The sequence below is a fragment of the Globicephala melas genome, chromosome 12 (assembly GCF_963455315.2).
Source record: "Globicephala melas chromosome 12, mGloMel1.2, whole genome shotgun sequence".
Taxonomy (NCBI): Eukaryota; Metazoa; Chordata; class Mammalia; order Artiodactyla; family Delphinidae; genus Globicephala; species Globicephala melas.
Genome location: NC_083325.1, coordinates 36,904,012 through 36,927,010, shown reverse-complemented (window position 1 = coordinate 36,927,010; position 22,999 = coordinate 36,904,012).

Here is a 22,999-nt window from a genome sequence, read left to right as displayed (position 1 = left end):
AGTGAAAGATAGGAATAGGTGTTTCTAGAAAGAAGAAACAAATAACCAGAAACATATGAACATATGTGTAACCTTATTATTAATTAGGCAAGTGCAAATTAGAATCTCAACAAGAAACTATTTCACAGATACTAGGAATGGCAAAAAAGTTGAAATACGAATGTTAAATCTAAGTGTTAGATTGTAGAGCAATGGAATCCCTTACACTTCACTGGTGGAAATATAAATTGGTAAAACTACTTCGGGAAAAATTTGGAATTATTTATTAAAATTTAAGATATGCATTACCTATCACCAAAAATTGTTCTTGGGGATATACCCTAGTGATATGTAGAAAAATGCTCATAGCAGCACTGTTTGTAATAGAAAAAGCTAGAAACCACCTAAATGTCCATCAGCAGTAGAGTACATGAATAAATTATGATATTCATCCAGTGGAATACAATAGGCAATGGAAATGAATAAACATCAGCATGGATCTATTTCCAAAACATAGTATTGAATGAAAAAAGCATGTAACACAAAGAATGCACTATGTTTTTGTTTATATGAAGTTTAGAAATAAGTAAAACTAAATATCATGTTATTTAGGAATGTAGCCACATACAGGGAAACTATAAAGACAAACAAGGGAACAATTAACATAAAATTTAAGACTGTGAGAGTAGGTAGACGGATAGGAATGTACTTGGGGAGGAGCACCCGGAAAACTTAAAATGTATGAGTAATATTAATTATCATCTCTAGATAGTGTAATTATAGGTGATTTTAATTTTCTTATTTTCCTGCTTTCCATATTTCTATATTGTGGTTTTTAGAGAGGCAGTGTTCTGTAGGGGTTTCTCTGGAGCAGTGTTTCTCAACTGGAGGTGATTTTACCATTCTCCTCCACGAAGGAGACACTTGGCAATGTCTGGAGATGTTACTTGATTGTCACGACTGAGGTGGGGCAACTACTAGCATCTAGTAGGTAGTGGCCAAGTATGCTGCTAATGTTTAATCCTACAATGCACCGGATGGCACCTCCAAAACAAAGAATTACCTGGCCCAACATGTCAGTAGCTCTGAGGTTGAGAACCCTGGTCCAGAGCCAGACTGTTAGGGATTGAATTCCAGCTGTACACCTCACAAGCTGTGTGACTGTGGGGAAGTTACTTAATCTCTGTGTCTGTTTTCTTGTCTATAAAATGGGACTAATAGTAGAATCCACCTCATAGGGTTGTGAGAATTAACTTAAACATTTAAAGTACTGAGTATATGCCTAGTATACTAGGCACTTGATAAATATTAGCATTAATTATTTTATTATTTACAATTTTTATTTCTTATTGAATACATTCAATTGATTAGAGAAATATGTTGATAAAGTTATTATAGTAAAAGAAAATTATACAAAGACACACAAAACCCTACTTTAAAATGTAGCATATGAAAGTTTTACATGAGAAAGAACTTTGCAAGCAATAATGACAGGATGTTACAATCTGTGTTTTATCTGTGCTTAATAATAATTCCTAAACAAGAAACCAGGGGGCTGAACATAAAGTGTGTATAAGTTAGTGCTAATCTGATCATAAGCTATATTAATATCTGAACTGAAAGATGTGTGGCCTATTTTCGATAATTATCCTATACTTTAGTACACAAAGTGATGTTTCTCTTTTTTAAAAAAATTTTTAAATTTAATTTTATTTTTTTATGCAGCAGCTTCTTATTAGTCATCAATTTTATACACATCAGTGTATACATGTCAATCCCAATTGCCCAATTCATCACACCACCATCCCTCCCACCCCCTGCAGCTTTCCCCCCTTGGTATCCATACGTTTGTTCTCTACATCTGTGTCTCAACTTCTGCCCTGCAAACCGGTTCATCTGTACCATTTTTCTAGTTCCACATACATGCATTAATATACGATATTTGTTTTTCTCTTTCTGACTTACTTCACTCCGTATGACAGTCTCTAGATCCATCCACGTCTCAACAAATGACCCAATTTCATTCCTTTTTGTGGCTGAGTAATATTCCATTGTATATACGTACCACAACTTCTTTATCCATTCATCTGTCAGTGGGCATTTAGGTTGCTTCCATGGCCTGGCTATTGTAAATAGTGCTGCAATGAACATTGGGGTGCATGCATCTTTTTGAATTATGGTTTTCTGTGGGTATATGCCCAGTAGTGGGTCATATGGTAATTCATTTTTTAGATTTTTTAAGGAACCTCCATACTGTTCTCCATAGTGGCTGTATCAATTTATTTTCCCACCAACAGTGCAAGAGGGTTCCCTTCTCTCCACACCCTCTCCAGCATTTGTTGTTTGTAGATTTTCTGATGATGCCCATTCTAACTGGTGTGAGGTGATACTTCATTGTAGTTTTGATTTGCATTTCTCTAACAATTAGTGATGTTGAGCAGCTTTTCATGTGTTTCTTGGCCATCTGTATGTCTTCTCTGGAGAAATGTCTATTTAGGTCTTCTGCCCATTTTTGGATTGGGTTGTTTGTTTTTTTAATATTGAGCTGCATGAGCTGTTTATATATTTTGGATATTAATTCTTTGTTGATTCGTTTGCAAATATTTTCTCCCATTCTGAGGGTTGTCTTTTCGTGTTGTTTATGGTTTCCTTTGCTGTACAAAAGTTTTTAAGTTTCATTAGGTCTCATTTGTTTATTTTTGTTTTTATTTTCATTACTCTAGGAGGTGGATCAAAAAAGATCTTGCTGTTATTTATGTCAAAGAGTGTTCTTCCTATGTTTTCCTCTAAGAGTTTTATAGTGTCTGGTCTTACATTTAGGTGTCTAATCCATTTTGAGTTTATTTTTGTGTATGGTGTTAGAGAGTGTTCTAATTTCACTCTTTTATATGTAGCTGTCCAGTTTTCCCAGCACCACTTATTGAAGAGACTGTCTTTTCTCCATTGTATATCCTTGCCTCCTTTGTCATAGATTAGTTGACCATAGGTGCGTGGGTTTATCTCTGGGCTTTCTATCTTTTTCCATTGATCTATGTTTCTGTTTTTGTGCCAGTACCATATTGTCTTGATTACTGTAGCTTTGTATATAGTCTGAAGTCAGGGAGTCTGATTCCTCCTGCTCTGTTTCTTTCCCTCAAGACTGCTTTGGCTATTCGGCGTCCTTTGTGTCTCCATACAAATTTTGAGATTTTTTGTTCTAGTTCCGTAAAAAATGCCATTGGTAATTTGATAGGGATTTCATTGAATCTGTAGATTGCCTTGGGTAGTATAGTCATATTCACAATATTGATTTTTCCAATCCAAGGACATGGTATATCTCTCCATCTGTTGGTATCATCTTTAATTTCTTTCATCAGTGTCTTATAGTTTTCTGCATACAGGTCTTTTGTCTCCATAGGTAGCTTTATTCCTAGGTATTTTATTCTTTTTGTTGCAATGGTAAATGGGAGTGTTTCCTTAATTTCTCTTTCAGATTTTTCATCATTAGTGTATAGGAATGCAGGAGATTTCTGTGCATTAATTTTGTATCCTACAGCATTATCAAATTCATTGATTAGCTCTAGTAGTTTTCTGGTGGCATTTCTAGGATTGTCTATGTATAGTATTATGTCATCTGCAAACAGTGACAGTTTTACTTCTTCTTTTCTAATTTGTATTCCTTTTATTTCTTTTTTTTCTCTGGTTGCCATGGCTAGGACTTCCAAAATATATTGAATAATAGTGGTGAGAGTGGACATCCTTGTCTTGTTCCTGATCTTAGAGGAAATGCTTTCAGTTTTTCACCATTGAGAATGATGTTTGCTGTGGTTTCGTCGTATATGGCCTTTATTATGTTGAGGTAGGTTCCCTCTATGCCCACTTTCTGGAGAGTTTTTATCATAAATTGGTATTGAATTTTGTCAAAAGCTTTTTCTGAATCTATTGAGATGATCATATGGTTTTTATTCTTCAATTTGTTAATATGGTGTATCACATTAATTTGCATATATTGAAGAATTCTTGCATCCCTGGGATAAATCCCACTTGATTATGGTGTATGATCCTTTTAATGTGTTGTTGGATTCTGTTTGCTAGTATTTTGTTGAGGATTTTTGCATCTATATTCATGAGTGATACTGGTCTGTAATATTCTTTTTTTGTAGCGTATTTGTCTGGTTTTGGTATCAGGGTGATGGTGGCCTCATAGAATGAGTTTGGGAGTGTTCCTTCCTCTGCAATTTTTTGGAAGAGTTTGAGAAGGATGGGTGTTAGCTTTTCTCTAAATGTTTGATAGAATTCACCTGTGAAGCCATCTGGTCCTGGACTTTTGTTTGTTGGAAGATTTTTAATCACATTTTAAATTTCATTACTTGTGATTGGTCTGTTCATATTTTCTGTTTCTTCCTGGTTCAGTCTTGGAAGGTTATACCTTTCTAAGAATTTGTCCATTTCTTCCAGGTTGTCCATTTTATTGGCATAGAGTTGCTTTTAGTAGTCTTTTAGGATGCTTTGTATTTCTGCAGTGTCTATTGTAGCTTCTCCTTTTTTATTTCTAATTTTATTGATTTGAGTGTTCTCCCTCTTTTTCTTGATGAGTCTGGCTGATGGTTTATCAATTTTGTTTATCTTCTCAAAGAACTAGCTATTAGTTTTATTGATCTTTGCTATTATTTTCTTTGTTTCTATTTCATTTATTTCTGCTCTGATCTTTATGATTTCTTTCCTTCTGCTAACTTTGAGTTTTGTTTGTTCTCTCTATAGTTCTTTTAGGTGTAAGGTTAGATTGTTTATTTGAGATTTTTCTTGTTTCTTGAGGTAGGCTTGTATAGCTATAAACTTCCCTCTTAGAACTGCTTTTGCTGCATCCCATAGGTTTTGGATCATCGTGTTTTCATTGTCATTTGTCTCTAGGTATTTTTTGATTTCCTCTTTGATTTCTTCAATGATCTCTTTGTTATTTAGTAACGTATTGTTTAGCCTCCATGTGTTTGTGTTTTTTACGTTTTTTTCCCTGTAATTCATTTCTAATCTCCTAGCGTTGTGGTCAGAAAAGATGCTTGATATGATTTCAGTTTTCTTAAATTTACTAAGGCTTGATTTGTGACCCAAGATGTGAGCTCTCCTGGAGAATGTTCCATGCACACTTGAGAAGAAAGTGTAATCTGCTATTTTTGGATGGAATGTCCTATAAATATCAATTAAATCTATCTGGTATATTGTGTTATTTAAAGCTTCTGTTTCCTTATTTATTTTCAATTTGGATGATCTGTCCATTGGTGTAAGTGAGGTGTTAAAGTCCCCCACTATTATTGTGTTACTGTCAATTTCCTCTTTTATAGCTGGTAGCGGTTGCCTTATGTATTGTGGTGCTCCTATGTTGGGTGAATATATATTTATAATAGTTATATCTTCTTGCATTGATCCCTTGATCATTATGTAGTGTCCTTCCTTGTCTCCTGTAACATTCTTTATTTTAAAGTCTATTTTATCTGATATGAGTATTGCTACTCCAGCTTTCTTTTGATTTCCATTTGCATGCAATATCTTTTTCCATCCCCTCACTTTCAGTCTGTATGTATCCCTAGGTCTGAAGTGGGTCTCTTGTAGACAGCATATATGTGGGTCTTGTTTTTGTATCCATTCAGCAAGCCTGTGTCTTTTGGTTGGAGCATTTAATCCATTCACGTTTAAGGTAATTAACGATATGTCCTGTGACCATTTTCTTAATTGTTCTGGGTTTGTTTTTATAGGTCCTTTTCTTCTCTTGTGTTTCCCGCTTAGAGAAGTTCCTTTAGCATTTGTTGTAGAGCTGGTTTGGTGGTGCTGAATTCTCCTAGCTTTTGCTTGTCTGTAAAGCTTTTGATTTCTCTGTCGAATCTGAATGAGATCCTGGATGGTAGAGTAATCTTGGTTGTAGGTTCTTCCCTTTCATCACTTTATCATGCCATTCCCTTCTGGCTTGTACACTTTCTGTTGAGAAATCAGCTGTTAATTTTATGGGAGTTCCCTTGTATGTTATTTGTTGTTTTCCTTTGCTGCTTTCAGTAATTTTTCTTTGTCTTTAATTTTTGCCAATTTGATTACACTGTGTGTTGGCGTGTTTGTCGTTGGGTTTTTCCTGTATGGGACTCGCTGTGCTTCCTGGACTTGGGTGGCTATTTCCTTTCCCATGTTAGGGAAGTTTTTGACTAACTAACCTCTTCAAATATTTTCTCTGGTCCTTTCTCTCTCTCTTCTCCTTCTGGGACCCCTATAATGCAAATGTTGTTGCATTTAATGTTGTCCCAGAGGTCTCTTAGGCTGTCTTCATTTATTTTCATTCTTTTTTCTTTATTCTGTTCCGCAGCAGTGAATTCCACCATTCTGTCTTCCAGGTCACTTATCCGTTCTTCTGCCTCAGTTATTCTGCCATTGATTTCTTCTAGTGTAGTTTTCATTTCAGTTATTGTATTGTTCATCTCTGTTTGTTTGTTCTTTAATTCTTCTAGGTCTTTGTTAAACATTTCTTGCATCTTCTCGATCTTTGCCTCCATTCTTTTTCAAAGGTCCTGAATCATCTTCACTATCACTATTCTGAATTATTTTTCTGGAAGGTTGCCTATCTCCACTTCATTTAGTTGTTTTTCTGGGGTTTTATCTTGTTCCTTCATCTGGTACATAGCCCTCTGCCTTTTCATCTTGTCTATTATTCTGTGAATGTGGGTTTTGTTCCACAGGCTGCAAGATTGTAGTTCTTCTTGCTTCTGCTGTCTGCCCTCTGGTGGATGAGGCTATCTAAGAGGCTTGTGTAAGTTTCCTGATGGGAGGGACTCGTGGTGGGTAGAGCTCAAAGTGATGTTTCTCTTATTCTGTTTAGCGACCTTTCCGGAAAGATTCTTGGGAAGTCAATTTCTTGATTGAATCTCATGTACATCCAAGTGGATGTGTCTGTAAAGTTTTGATAGGTTGCAGTTTCTTTTTTTCCTTAACAGTTAGTGTTCTAAAAAATAAGCTATTTAAAAATATATAAAATTTATGGTTAAATTTCTTTAAGCTTTAGCAAATTAAATGCGGATTATTATGCGTGCACATTCAACTGTAATATGGCAGTTCCCTCTAAGCAATTATTATATTTTCAATATAGATATGTCCATAAAGAAGTAGATTCAAGCAATGATGTTAATAATTACTATCATTAGTATAGTCCCATATAATTAACAAAGTCCTACCACATACATAGTCACAATAGAGCTTCACAAAAATCTTGTGGGGTATGTGGATTTATCTCTATTTTACAGATGAAGTAGTTGAGACTTACGGAGATGAAATTATTTTTCCAAAGTTATAATTCTCATAACTGTGGAGCTATCATTCAAACTGCAGTCTCATAATGAATCAGTTACTGTGATAATCCACTGTGGGCTTTTTTTTAATGTAACATTTTAAATAGATTTATTTATTTTTATTTATTTTTGGCTGTGTTGGGTCTTTATTTCTGCTTGCAGGGTTTCTCTAGTTGCGGCGAGTGGGGGCTACTCTTAGTTCCGGCACATGGGCTTCTCATTGCAGTGGCTTCCCTTGTTGTGGAGCACGGGCTCTAGATACATGGGCTTCAGTAGTTGTGGCACGTGGGCTCAGTAGTGGCTCGCAGGCTCTAGATTGCAGGCTCAGTTAGTTGTGACACACCAGCTTAGTTGCTCTGTGGCATGTGGGATCTTCCCGGACCAGGGATCGAACCCCCGTCCCCTGCATTGGCAGGCGGATTCTTGACCACTGTGCCACCAGGGAAGTCCCCATTGTTGGCTTTTAATAAAATTATGAGGCTTCCTCTGACTTAAACAAAACCTTTTTGGAATTGGTATAGCAGGGCATTGATTTCTTCTCTCAAAATGAACTTAGATGTGATGTCAGCAACAGAAGATGGAGAGGGACCCCACATGCATTACTTACAAAAATTACACATAAATGTGATAAAAACGAATTGGTTAACTTCATTATTGTTATAAACCTTTTATTTTTATGTTTAACTTTGGATAATTTCAAATATACACCAAAGTAGAGAGAATGGTATATATAAACTACTATATTACCCATCACCCACCTTCATCAATCATCAACTCATGGCAACTTTGATTCATCTTATCCCTCCTGCTTTCTCCCCACTGGATTATTCTGAGGCAAATTCCAGATATATAATTTCTTTTGTGCATAGTTCATTATGCATAATTTTGTTTTTCAAAAATAACTATTTTAATAATAATTATAACCTTGAAATACTGAAAAGCTGAATAGTTTTCTAGAAAGCTGTTTCCAGCTAATGTATTCCAGTAGGCAGCTTTTCCTGAGTTCAGAATAATCACAGTATGCTTTTCTTTTGGAATTTAGATGTCTAATAAACAGTAAGAGAAAGAGTTTTACCTGTCCTATGCCATCTTCTCTCATTTCTCCTAAAATAAAAGGTCACAACATTATCTTAAAATCTAATAAAGGACTTTAATAAAAATTGTTAATAGAACCTTTTAATATTCTCACTAGAAAGAGAAATACTTAAAATAATCATAAAATACTTAAAACTCTAGAGAAAGCAATAATCAAACTTCAAAATAGTATGAAAATACCAGTTATTCTCATACATACATGTTATGGCTAATGTACTGAAATCAAATGAGTAGACTATGCTTTTATTGTTGCTTCTGTTCTTAAAGAGATGCCTTAAAACTTGCATGGTAAGTAAGTTTCATTTAAGTGTCAATTCTGGTGATTAGTGGTGGTTACCTGGGGAGCTGTGTTAAGTTTTATGAGGGCTTTTTTTTTTCTCAATGGGAAAGAATACTATATTTGATTAGTGGGTTATTTGCTCTCATAGCAGTGATATGAGACCTGGTGACTCTGGCTTAGTACATCAAAATGATGCTTTTAAAAGAATCATCTTTACTTAAATTTAAATATTAGGCTGAGGAAAAAGAAGTGACATTACTGCTACAGTCTAGTTTCTCATTATTGATGAATAATAGGTAGATATTAATTTACATATTTTCATCCTTGAAACAAGTAATTGTGTATATAATTGGTTGTATTAATAAGTCCGAATTTTGTTTCTCTTTTCTTACAGCATTTAGTGCACATATGCATATACTAATTTGGCACTAGGCTATGTTCACTTATATTATTATTGATTTTCTTTATTTACTTAGTTTAGCTTACCAAGTAGATTATAAATTTTCTTAAGCTTATCAACAGAATCTTATTCTTCCTCGTAGTCCTAGCACCATGAAATGCCATGATGATGATGATATTTTTATAAAAGTACATGTTATTTGTCTGTCATTAACTCTAAATTATTTGCTGTTTTGTGGCATTTTTCTATTGACTGGGATATTAGCTATATAGTTTAAAATTTTCATAACATTTCTAATATGGTATGGAGCCATCTTATGAAATCTGGATTGTAATGCTTTCATAGGACATTTGATTTTTTTAAAATAATGGGTTGGCTCTTGCCTTTAGGTAGATAAAAGTTTAAAGCCTACAGTAAGATGGTTATTCTCTTTTGGAAGCTGTCTAGGAGTATAAAATTAACCATCTCTCTCAGAAACTGGTGTAACATTTTGTCTTCCTAATAGTCATACATCATTCTTATGACTAAACAAAACTAAAACAAAACAAAATAACCTGCTTTAATTTATGTTTTTAGAAGTTTTCCATAGACCATAAAACAGCCCAGTGTACTTTGTGTAATTAAATAGTAATTGCTATCCCTGTAATCTTGACACTTTGCGCTAAACAACTATACTTTTCAAAATGTTTAAAAATAAACACTGTTTCACAGTTAGTCACTGTCAATCATCCTTGAATCCATACCAATTTTTCATATAAAGGAAAATTAACTTCCATAGCAGAAGTGTTTAAGATCTATGATCTAGATTCTAGATGGACATCTAAAGAGATTGGTGTAATGAAGTGATTGCTTCTGACTCTGGTATGTTATAGTCTTTTAAACACATACCACTTTCTGTTTATTTTTCTCATAAAAGACAGTTACTGCTTCATTCAGTTTCTTGTCAACTATGACAGTCCCCATCCCTTAACTATATTTATCTTAGTCTAGATGAGGGGCCTACATAATGTAAAGGGCCAGGTAAATATTTTAGGCTTTGCAGGCCAATAGGCAAAATTGAAGGTATTATGTAAGTACTTATATAGCAAGAGAGAGAGATTCTGAAATGTTTGTCTTGATGAAATTCAAACTATAATAATAACTGATTACAGGTGTTTTTGTGGCACACATCTAATTGGAATGGAGGATAGCATTTCATTTGATTGGGGTTCAAAGTTAGTGTTCTCTCTCATCAAACTCAACTGCAAATATTCATCTGTTAATGCTGATCTCTGATGAGATTTCATGTATTTCACCTCTGAATATGCCCTTTCAAACAGATTAGTACCACACACTGATATCAATCCATGAGCAGCATCTTATTTTATAGAATTCTTCTTTTTTTATTAGATTCATCTTATTTTATTAGATTCTTCTTTTGATGTTTGACTTTTAGCATGTGATTATATTGCAGATTAATCACTTCCAGTTGCAAGTTAGGTAGAAGCTCCTCAGTTGCAGTTGATGGATTTTGAAATATGGAAATTTCCTTTGCATTTGCATTCAGGTCCAAAAATCACTGCTGGAATTAGGGAGACCAGTTGTTCTAGTTTCCTGGGACTGAGCGGTTACCCAGGATTTGGGACTTCAAGTGCTAAACCTGGGACAGTTGTTTACCCTCTCTGGAGTTTAATTTGATGTTAGAAAGTATATCTATTTCAGATTTGTGTGGGAATATAGATATTATTTTTTGTTTTAACTCTTGATAACACAACATATTATTTGTGATTCAAACAGCATTAATTAGCATTGTATTGGCTTTGCTTCAGTAAAAAAATTCACATATTAGCAACTGTTTGCCTTATAAATATAGATTAAATTCATTAAGAAACATTATCAAGTTTGCAGCAAAAGCTCATTTCCTAAGCCATTCAGTTTGATAATAGTGGTCAGTAGTGATTCTTCTCATTTAGAAAAATTTTAGTCTCAGTACCTAAAAAAGTCACAATAAAATTTTGTCACTGCAAAGTTTTTGGACTGCATGGTAGGGCAAGTCAAGATATTCAGCTTCCATTTTTGACAAAAATTCACAAAGCTGAGGATAGTTAAACCCATAGGAGTGAGTGAAATTCACCTTTGACACTGTTGGCTCATGATTAATTCAGATATTTTCTGCAGGATACCTGCTGATTGAATAATAAATACCATGAATAACCGTAACATTTAAAACACACTTTGTAAATTTGTCTTTTTCTCCTCCACATATATTGGCATCATTGGTTGTAACACATCTTAGCAGATTCCACTGTAGGTTGTACTGAACTAGTGTTTTCTCAACTTTGAATATATTCTTGCCTGGAATTGTTTCACACAGATTCTTCATAGAGGTTAATTCTTCACTTACACCAAACTTGGCATTGACTCCTCAAATAAAAAACAGCAATTGAGCGGTATCCACAACATCTTTTGACCAAAGAAAACCACTTGAAATCATTTTCCTTGCGTGTATATGTGGGGTTTTTTTGCTTTGTTTTCTCATCAGCTATTCATATTGTTCCCAATGTCCTCAATTTTTTGAGTAACTGTACTCACTGAATGGCTGATAATCTCAGACAGAGATTATTTTCTCTCGACACACTTCTTCAGTTTCTACAATCAAATATGATTTAATTAACCATCAGTAAATGGCTTTCCTTGATTAGCCAACAAATGAGCCATTCAGAAAACTTACTTGGTCGGAAGCTCATGTTCATTTTTTATTTTTGTGAAAGAAGCTTTCCTATGATGAGACACACCATTTTAAATTTTCTGTTTTTTTCTGACCATTGTTTGCCTGTGGCAGGGGATATTGTGATGAGTTCTTTGATTGGTAATATTCATGTGTATTGGATTCAGTTGAGCACAGCTATAGTGTCATTGCATAATAAAGACAGTGCTTTGCCATCTAATTTGATAACAGAACAATTCACTGTCCACTGTGCCTTAAAAGTGTGACATTTGCAGTCTAATCTTCTTTTCTGGTTTTGATATGATGAGCAGCCACTGGTAATAAAAATAAAGTTAAAAATTGTGATGTGGCACTTGAAAGGCTGTGGATTTATAACTGTGTCACTGCAGTTTGCAGTGTGCTAAGCAGCCATACGAAGTGCTACTCAATTCTGCTATTGTAGCATGAAAACAGCCATAACTGATGTAAAAGAATAAGCATGGCTGTGTTCCAATAAAACTTTATTTATAGACATTGAAACTGAACTTCTGTGTGTCACAAAATATTGTTCTTCTTTTGATTTTTTCCAAAGCATTTAAAAATGTGAAACCATTCTAGCTTGTGGGCTCTAAAAAAACAGGTGGCAATCAGACTTGGTCCATGGGCTGTACTTTGCAGATCTCTAGTCTAGATAGCCTTTTTCCAAACTGTGGTAATGTTACTCCTATTTTTTAACCCTTACATTCATTTCTATCGATTTTACCCTTTTCATATCATTTTAAAATTTATTTCTACATAAGTAAATAAACTAAGTGATAGTTATTCTTTACATGGAGGATAGCTAGCTTTAGCATAGTACCTAAAGTACTTATCAGGATGACTGGCACATTGTAAATGATCAGTGATTGTTTGCTTTGCCCATGGACATTCTTATTCATAATGGCCCCTAATAGTGGTAGAGAGGTGTTTAAGATTAAAACATTTTCTAGCTTGTTTTGGAATACAGGACACAATCAAAGCCTTTAAAAATTGAGGTATGTAGATTATATCTATAACATTATGTGGACTGTGATAGAAATAAATTAAATCAATACAATGAGAATTGCTTTCCAGAAAATCCTTACTGGTTGTGTCATAGTCTCATTAGTTTTATAGGAAGGATGGTAAATTATTGGATAATTTCTTTCAGTATTTGACCAAGAAAATTGTCAGTGTTAGGCTGACCACTGTAATGCTTTAAAAAAAAAAAAAAAGAATTATTTGTGATCCAGTGTCTTAAATATCTTAAGTACATATCCATTAGGTCTTTTTGACTTGAACACATCCAGTGTTGTTGCTGTTTCATCACAAATTTATTACATGAGCTTTCTCACTAAATTTAATAAGGAGTTACTCTTAGACCAGTGTTACTCAGAGTGTGGGATGAAGACCAATAATTGATCTGCAAACTGTTTGCTACTGGTCTGTGAACTGTTTATTATTTGTGATGAAAAATAGAAAAATATGAGAAAAAGCAGTTAGAAATTTTTATGATAGTTTGACAGGATAATTTTATGTGTGTTTAATAAAAGTTTAAACTTCTATTTTTAAAATTTAAATAATATATTAAAATTATGTAATTGACCTATTAGATTCAGATGTACAACATAATGATTAGATGTTTATATATTGCAAAATTATCACCAAAATATGTCTAGTTAACATCTATTACCACACATAGTTACACTTTTTTTCTTGGGATGAGAACTTTTAATATCTGCTCTCTTAACAACTTTCAAATATACAGTACGGTATTATTGACTATAGTCACTTTGCTGTACATTACATCCCCATGATTTATTTTGTAAGTGGAAGTTTGTATCTTTTGCCCCCTTTTACCTACTTAGCCTACCTCTCAATCCCCACCTCTAGCAAACCACCAATCTGTTCTCTGTATCTATGAGTTTGGGTGTTTTGGGGTTTTTTTTTTTTAATATTCTGCATATAAGTGAGGTCATACAGTTGTCTTTCTTAGTCTAGCTTCTTTCACTTAGCATAATGCCCTCAAGGTCCATTCATGTTGGCACAAATGGCAGAATTTCCTTCATTATTATGGCTGATAATATTCCATTGTGTGTGTGTGTGTGTGTGTGTGTGTGTGTGTGTGTGTTTGTGTGTGTGTGTGTGTGTATCACATTTTTTTATCCATTCATCCACTAATGGACGCTTAGGTTGGTTCCATATGTTGGCTACTGTAAATAATTTTGCAACAAACATGGGGGTACAGATATCTTTTTGAGGTAGTGCTTTTGTTTTCTTCTGATAAGTACCCAGAAGTGGAATTGCTGGATCATCTGGTAGTTCTGTTTTTAATTTTTTGAGGAACCTCCATACTGTTTTCCATAGTGGCTATACCAATTTACATTACACCAACAGTGCATGAGGGTTCCTTTTTCTCCACATCCTGACCAGCACTTGTTATTTCTTGTCTTTTTGATGATAGACATTCTGACAGGTGTGAAGTGATATCTCATTGTGGTTTTAATTTGCATTTCCCAGATGATTAGTGACGTTGAGCACCTTATCATGTACCTATTGGCCATCTGTATGTCTTCTTCAGAAAAATGTCTATTCAGATGCTCTGCCCATTTTAAAATCAGATTTTTTTTTGTTATGTGAGTTTTTATATATTTTGGATATTAACCACTTATCAAATATGTGATATGCAAATATTTTCTCCCAGTCTGTAGGTTGCCTTTTCAATTTGTTGATGGCTTCCTTTGCTGTGCAGAGGCTTTGTAAAAGTTTTATGTAGACTCACTTGTTTATTTTTGTTTTTGTTTCCTTTGCTTTTGTTGTCAAATACAAAAATCATCACCAAGATTGATGTCAAGGCAGTTACCGTCTATGTTTTCTTCTAGGGGTTTTATGGTTTCAGGTCTTATATTCAAGTCTTTAATGAATTTTGAGTTAACTTTTGTGTATGGTGTAGGATAGTGGTCCATTTTCATTCTTCTACATGTGACTGTCCAGTTTTCCCAACACCATTCATTGAAGACACTGTTCTTTCCCCACATATATTCTTGGCTCTTTTGTTGTAAATTAATTGACCATATATTTGTGGGTTTATTTCTGAGCTCTCTATTCTCCATTGATCTACGTGTCTGTTTTTATGCCAATACCATACTGTTTTGATTACTATAACTTGTAATATAGTTTGAAATCAGGGAGCATGATGCCTTCAGGTTTTTTCTTCTTTCTCAGGATTGTTTTGCCTATTTGGGGTCTTTTGTAGTTCCATACAATTTTAGAATTGTTTGTTTTATTTCTGTGAAAACAGCGACTGAGTGCTCAGTTCCTTTCCAGGAGATACCAGTGACCTGGAGCAAAGCAGAGGGAGAGTGCTAGCCTGCATCTTTGGCAAGTAGTTCAGTAGGCACTTGTATGGGTATTAAATTAGATGTCTGTTCCTTAGGCTGAAGATTTAAGACAAGTAAATGGGCCTCTTTCACAAAAAGACTGGGTGATTTTTCAGTTGGAGCCTCTGCCCTGGGCCCTGGGACATACTTAGGTAAGTCTATGAGCACTTTAAAAACTGTTTCTCAGTTTGTTAGAGCCTTGTTGGTCTTGTGGATGCAAGCCCTGTTGGCTTTCAAAGCTAGATGTTTGGGGGCTCAGCTCGAAGTTACAGATCTGAAAAGTTGGGGAACTAGACATGGGGTTCAAACCCTTTGCTCCTCAGAGGGAAGTTCCAATTTGAGAGTTCCAATTGTGGATTGCCATGTGGGGTGAGTTTGTGGCAAGATTATGTCTCAGTCTCTCCTACCCATTTCGATGTTGGTTGTTTTCCTCATTTGCCTGATGTATAGGAGTCACCTAGCTAGTTTCTGGGGTTTATTTTTTCAGAGAAAATTGTTCCCTATATAGCTATAGATTCAGTGTGTCTGTGGGATGAGGTGAGCTCAAGACCCTCCTAATTGCCAGCTTTTTTTTTTTTTTTTTTTTGGCTGCACTGGGTCTTTGTTGCTGTGTGTGGACTTTCTCTAGTTGCGCCAAGTGGGGGCTACTCTTCATTGTGATGCACGGGCTTCTCATTGCAGTGGCTTCTTTTGTTGCGGAGCACAGGCTCTAGGCACGTGGGCTTCAGTAGTTGCAGTACGTGGGCTCAGTAGTTGTGGCACACGGGTCGCAGAGCATGTGGGCTTCAGTAGTTGTGCATGGGCTCAGTAGTTGCAATGCGTGGGCTCTAGGGTGCGCGGGCTTCAGTAGTTGTGACGTGCAGGCTCAGTAGCTGTGGCTCGCAGGCTGTAGAGAGCAGGCTCAGTAGTTGTGCAGGGGCTTAGTTGCTCCATGGCATGTGAGATCTTCCCGGAACAGGGATCGAACCCATGTCCCCTGCATTGGTAGGTGGATTCTAAACCACTCCACCACCAGGCAAGTCCCCTAACTGCCATCTTGAACCAGAACCTCCTTGGATATTAATTTTTAATTTCATTTTAATTTTTGTTTTTAGTTTTGTTTTAGATAGAAAATTAAAAAATAAAACTTCTCCTCAGATTATATGATTCATTTATGATTTCTATAAAAACAGAAGGGAAGAACCATTAAAAGTTTCTGTCTTTTTTCTCCTTAATTGTACTTTTTTCTTCTCTTTTGGCTATTTCCACTTTTTCTTTCAAATTGCAAATTTCAGTAAAGTTCTCAACTTAGCCAACTTGGTCATTTGTTAGGTTTTTGTTGTTCATTTTTGCTTTTCTGTCTATTAAGTTAGTTTGTATAGCTTCCTCATCAGCCTCATCTCTGTAATTCCTGCCTATTCTTATTTTGTGTTAGAAAATACCACCTTTATAATGGGTTTTCTACTAGGTAATTAAACTTGGCTAAGCAGGATCCATGTGGATAATTGTTTCTGTGTCAATGTGACTGATCCATAGGGTACCCGTGTATTTCGTCAAACATCATTCTGGGTGTTTCTGTGAAAATACTTTTGGATGAATTTAACATTTAAATTGATAGACTGAGTAAAGTAGATTGTCCTTCCTAATGTGGATGGGGTTCGTCCAATCAGTTGAAGGCTTGAATAGAAGAAAAGGCTGTCCCTTCCCTGAATAGGGGGGAACTTCTCCTTTGTCTGCCTTTGACCTGGGACATTGGTTTTCTCCTGCCTTTGGACTTGAACTGAAACATCAGCTCTTCCTGGATTTGAGCCTGTTGGCCTTCAGATTGGAACTAAACTATCAGATCTGCTGGGTTTCCAGTTTGCAGATCGTAGGTCTTGGAACTTGTCAGCCTCCATAATCACGTGAGCCAATTCCTTATAATAGACACACACACACACACACACACACAGACACACACACACACACCCTATTGTTTTTATTTTTCTGGAGAACCCTAACTAATACAACCCATATTCATTAATTTGTTCTTACTGTATTAATCCTTTGGTACTTAAGTGTGGAAGTTCACACATAGTAAAACACAAAGGGAGACCCTGATGTGTTATTTAGCCACTTATATTAGAATTGGTTGCTTAAAAAAATATTTTAAACTTATCTGAATACTATTCTAAAACAGTTATTAGAGCTAAGATCTATATTGGGCAAAAGAGGATTCAGTTGCTAGAGTACAATGAAGGCAAAATAAGGTTATTTCAAGGAAGGAGTAGTCAATAATATAGAATGTTATCAGCAGTTGTGCGGAAGAGTTCTGGAAAAAATCATTAGAATTTGTCAGTAGGAAAAGATTAATCGTTTTCAAAATGAATATTTTTAGAAGAATTGGGTAGAAAGGATCATTTAGGTATTAATATGTTTTGGGTGACAAGGAAGTAGAGGTAGTTAAAAAATATGCAGTAGTAGAAAATAAGGTTGGATAGGGATGATATGTGTAGATTATAAAAGGTCTAAATAGTTTAAAGTCACTTTAATGTCAGTTTGGAGAATGTATCAAAGGCATTCCACCACAGTTATCAACTGTGAACACATATGCAGAGATTATGTCTTTTACCTCTGTTTTCAATCTATAACATAGTTTCTGGTACATAGGAGGCACTCAATAAATATTTGTTGAATGCTGGATGAAAGATGCTTACAAGTCGTATTAAATCTTTTAACCTCAAAAATTATCCGTTTTTGTTCCTATCAGTATTTTCCCAGCCTTACTGTACTCCCAAAGTATCATAATAAGCTTGCTATTTAGTATTTCCTTCTGTTATTTCTCATTTCAATCAACTTGCTATGAGGCCAGTAGATTGATATTCTTATGCCATGCTTTTGATATTACTCTCCTGCCTATAACCTTAAAAGCCATGTAACTACCTACTGAAATAAATATAAACTCTTTAGCCTTGCACCACAGCCCATCCACAGTCTGACCCATTACCTACCTTTTAGTCCTTATCTTTCACTGCTGCTTTACACTTTAGTATCATTGCGCTTATAAAGCATGTAAAGCCGTGATCTACTAGCCCAGTTCACTGTCAAAATGACAACATTAAGCAACCAATTCTTGGTCATTTCAAAATAACTCAAGTTCTTCAATTACTTTTCTTAAATACCATGAAGGAAACTGTATTAACCACAGTGATACAAAAAGCTATAGATATTTAGTGTATTCAACTTGATGTATTTGGAGATACATGTACACCTGTGAAACCATCATCACTATTATTGCCATAAACTTATCCCTCACCACCAAGAGTTTCCTCCCATCCACCCTCCCTTGTATTTTTTTCTTTTTTCCTTTGTGTAAGAGCACTTAACCTAAGATCTACCCTCTTAGCAACATTTTAAGTGCATAATACAGTATTGTTCAGCATAGCCCCTGTGTTGTACAGCAGATCTCCAGAACTTATTTTGCGTAAGTGAAATTTTGTATCCTTTGGCCAACACTTTCCCACTTCCCCCTCTCCCGAGCCCCTGGCCGCCATCATTTCACTTTCTGCTTCTATGTTTTGACTTATTTTATTTAGCATAACTGTCCTTCAGGTCCATCTATATTGTAACAAATGGCAGAATTTCCTTCTTTTTAAGGGCTGGATAATATTCCATTATATGTATATAGAATATTTTCTTTATCCATTTGTTCACTGATGAACATTTGGGTTGTTTCCAACCCAAATGTTGTGAATAACACTGTGATAAATGTGGGATTGTAGATATTTCTTTAAGAACCAGATTTCAGTTCCTTTAGATATATAAAACCAGAAGTGGAATTGCTGGATAAAATGGTAATTCTATTTTTAATTTTTTGAGAAACCCCCATATTGTTTTCCATAGTGGCTGCACCAATTTACATTCCCACCAACAGTATATAAGGCTTCCCTTTTGTCCACATCCTTGCCAATACCTGTTGTTGTTTGTATTTTTGATAATAGCCATCCTAAGAGATATGAAGTGATATCTTGTGGTTTTGATTTGCACTTTCCTGATTGGTGATTTTGAGCACTTTTTCATGTACGTGTTGGCCATTTGTATGTCTTCTTTGTAAAAAGGTCTATTCAGGTCCTCTGCCCATTTTTAAATTGGACTTTCTTTTTTACTGGGTTATATGATTTCTTTATATATTTTAGGTATTTATCCCATATCAGATATATGCTCTGCAAATACTTTCTCCCAATATTGCTTTTTCATTTTGTTGATGGTTTCTTTTGCTGTGTAGAAGATTTTTAGTTTGATCTAATCCCACTTATCTATTTTTGCTTTGGTTGTCTGTGCTTTTAGTGTCAGAAACTGCCTAGTTCAATGTTTAGCTTTCCCCCTGTTTTATTCTAAGACTTTATTGTTTCTGTTTTTAAGTTTAGGTGTGTAATACATTTTGAATGGATATTTTTTAATATGGAGTGAGACAAGGGTTCAGTTTCATTGGTTTCCATGTGGACATCTAGTTTTCCTACAAGTATGGAAGAAACTGTCTTTTTCCCATTGTGTATTCTTGGCACCCTTTTTGAAGATCAGTTGATCCTATATGTATGGGTTTAGTTCTGTGCTTTCTATTCTGTTTCACTGGTCTATATGTCTGTTTTTCTACCAGTACTATGCTGTTTTGAGTATTATAGATTTGTAGGATGTTTTGAAATCAGGGAATGTGTTACCTCCAATGTTATTCTTCTTGCTTAAAATTGCTTTGGCTATTTGGCGTCTTTTGTGGTTCTAAATGAATTTTAGGATTGCCTTTTCTATTCCTGTAAAAAATGCCGTTGGGGTTTTGTTTAGTTCTAAAAGTTTTTTTATGGAGTCTTTAGGGTTTTCTACATATAAGAACATATCATCTGAAAACAAAAATAATTTTACTTCTTTCTTTCAAACTTGGATGCCTTTATTTACTTTTTGTTTCTAATTGTTCTGGCTAGGACTTCCAGTACTGTGTTGAATAGGGAGGTGAGAATGAGCATTCTTGCCTGTTCCAGAAATTAAAGGGAAAGGTTTCAGCCTTTCGTTACTGAGTATGATGTTAAGTGTGGCCATTTTATAAATGGTCTTTATTGTAAGGTAAATTAAGGTCTTTAACAGGTAGGTTCTTTCTGCACCTGATTTGTTGAGAGGTTTTTTATGTTTGTTTTTAAATCATGAAAGGGTGTTGAATTTTGTCAGATATTTTCCTGCATCTGTTGAGATGATCATGTGAATATTATCCTTTGTTCTGTTAATGTGTATTACATTCTATGATTTTTGTATGTTGAACCATCCTTGCATTTTAGGGATAAATCCTACTTGGTCAAGTGTGTGATTCTTTTAATGTGCTGTTGAATTCAGTTTGCTAGTACTTTGTTGGGAATTTTTGCATCAGTGTTCATCAGGGATGTTGGCCTGTGGTTTTCTTTCCTTCTGGTGTCTTTGTCTGGCTTTGGTATCAGGGTGATGTTGGCCTCATAGAATAAGTTTGGAAGTTTTCCCTCTTCTTCACTTTTTGGGAAAAGTTTGAGGAAGACTGTTATTAATTCTTCTTTAAATGTTTGCTAGAATTCACCTGTGAATCCATCTGGTCCTGGGCTTTTCTTTGTTGGAATTTTTTTGATTACCCCTTCAATTTCCTTATTTGTTATTGATCTGCTCAGGTTATTTCTTCTTGATTCATTCTTCGTAAATTATGGGTTTCTAGGAATTTTGCCATTTTGCTAGGTTTTTCAACTTATTGGTATATAATAGTTCATAATAGTCCATTATGATCATTTTTGTTTCTGTGGGATCAGTTGCAATATCTCCACCTTTATTTCTGATTTTATTTACTTAAGTCTTCCTTCTTTATTTCTTAGTTAGTCTAACTAAGGGTTTGTTGACTTTATCTTTTCCAAAAACCAGTTCTTAGTATCAATGAGTTTTAAAAATAGTTTTTCTATTTTCTATTTAACTTATTTCTACTCTAATCTTGATTATTTCCTACCTTCTGCCAGCTTTGGGGTTAGTTTGTTCTTTTCTAGTTCCTTGAAGTGTAAAGTTATGTTCTTCATTTGTAATTTTTTTTTAATAAAAAGTTTATTGTTTATAAAGTTTCCTCTTGGTACTGTTTATGTGCTTCCTATAAGTTTTGGTATGTTTTCATTTTCGTTTATCTCAAGATATTTTCTGCTTTACTTTTGATTTCTTCTTTGACCCAATAGTTGTTTAAGAGCGTATTTTTAAAAATTCCATTAGTTATCCCATTTTCTTTCTTGTATTCATTTCTAGTTTCATTACATTGTTATCAGAAAAGATACTTGGAATGACTCCAGTCTTCTTAAACTTGTTAAGACTTGTTTTGTGACCTAGCATGTGATTTATCTGGATGATGGTCCATGTACACCTGAGAGGAATGAGTATTCTGCTGCTATTGTTCTGTATATGTCTTCAGTTTTAATTTGGTGTATAGTGTTGTTCAGTTCTGCTGTTTCCTTTTAGATTTTTCCTGTCTGAATGATTTATACATTATAAAGAGTTAGGTATTGAAGTATCCTGCTATTATTGTATTGCTGTCTATTTTGCTCTGTGTTTGCTTTACATATTAATAAACATTTTATATTTGATGTTGGGCACATATATATTTAAAATTGTTATATTTTCCTGTTGAATTGACCCTTTATCATTATCTTTGTCTCATGACAATTTTTGACTTAAAGTCTGTTTTGTCTGATACATTGACTCCTGCTTTCTTTTGGTTACTATTTTCATGGAATATCTTTCTCTACACTTTCACTTTTAGCCTACACATGCCCTTAAATCTAAAGTGAGCCTCTCGTAGATAGCATGTAGTTGAGTGTTAATTTTTATCCATTCAGCCACTCTGTCTTTTAATTGAGTTTAGTCCACTTACCCTTAAAGTGATTATTGATAGGAAAGGGTTTCCTATTGTCATTTTGTTAATTGTTTTCTGTCTTTTTTCTCTTGTTTTTGTCCTCTTTGCTCACATTTCTTTATTGTTTGATGATATATTTTTTTGGTAATAGCATGCTTTGATTCTTTTCTCTTTATCTTTGGTATATCTATTATACTTTTTAAAAAAATTACTACTGGGCTCACATCAAAGATTTTATAGTTATATCAGTCTGTTTTAAGCTAATAACAACTTAACTTCAATTATATCCAGAAAGTGCACCCTTTACTTCTTTCCTCACACACACAATTTACAAACTCATGCTAGATTTTACTTCTTTCTATATTGTGTTTCCATGAACACATTACAGTGGTTATAGGTATTCTTACTACTTTTGTCTTTAAAGACTAGTGTTACAAGTGACTTATGTGCCACAATTACAGTATTACAGTATTGTGTTTCTCTTTATATTTCCTTTAGCAGTGAGTTACAGTTTCATGTTATTGTCTAGCATTTTTTTGTTTGTTTCAACTTGAACTCCCTTTAGCACTTCTTATAAGGCAAATAAAGCATGATGAACTCCCCAAGCATTTGTTTGTCTGGGAAAGTCTTTATCTCTCCTTCTTTCTTAAAGGAAAGAAGTTTTTCCAGGTAAAGTATTCTCGTTTGGAAGCTTTTCCTTTAGAAAAGGAATATATCATCCCACTCGCTTGTGACCTGCAAGGTTTCTGCAGAGAAATCCACCAATAGTTTATGTGCTATTCCTTGTATACTCCCTCGTATGTGACAAGTTACTTTTCTCTCACTGCTGTAAAAATTCTCTCTTAGCATTTGATTTTTGATAATTATAGTGTGTCTCATGAAAATCTATTTGGGTTCAACCTATTTGAGGAATTTGGGGCCTCACAAATCTGGATGTCCATTTCCCTCTCTAGATTTCAGATGTTTCAACCATTATTTATTTTGTATTTTATTTATTTATTTATTTT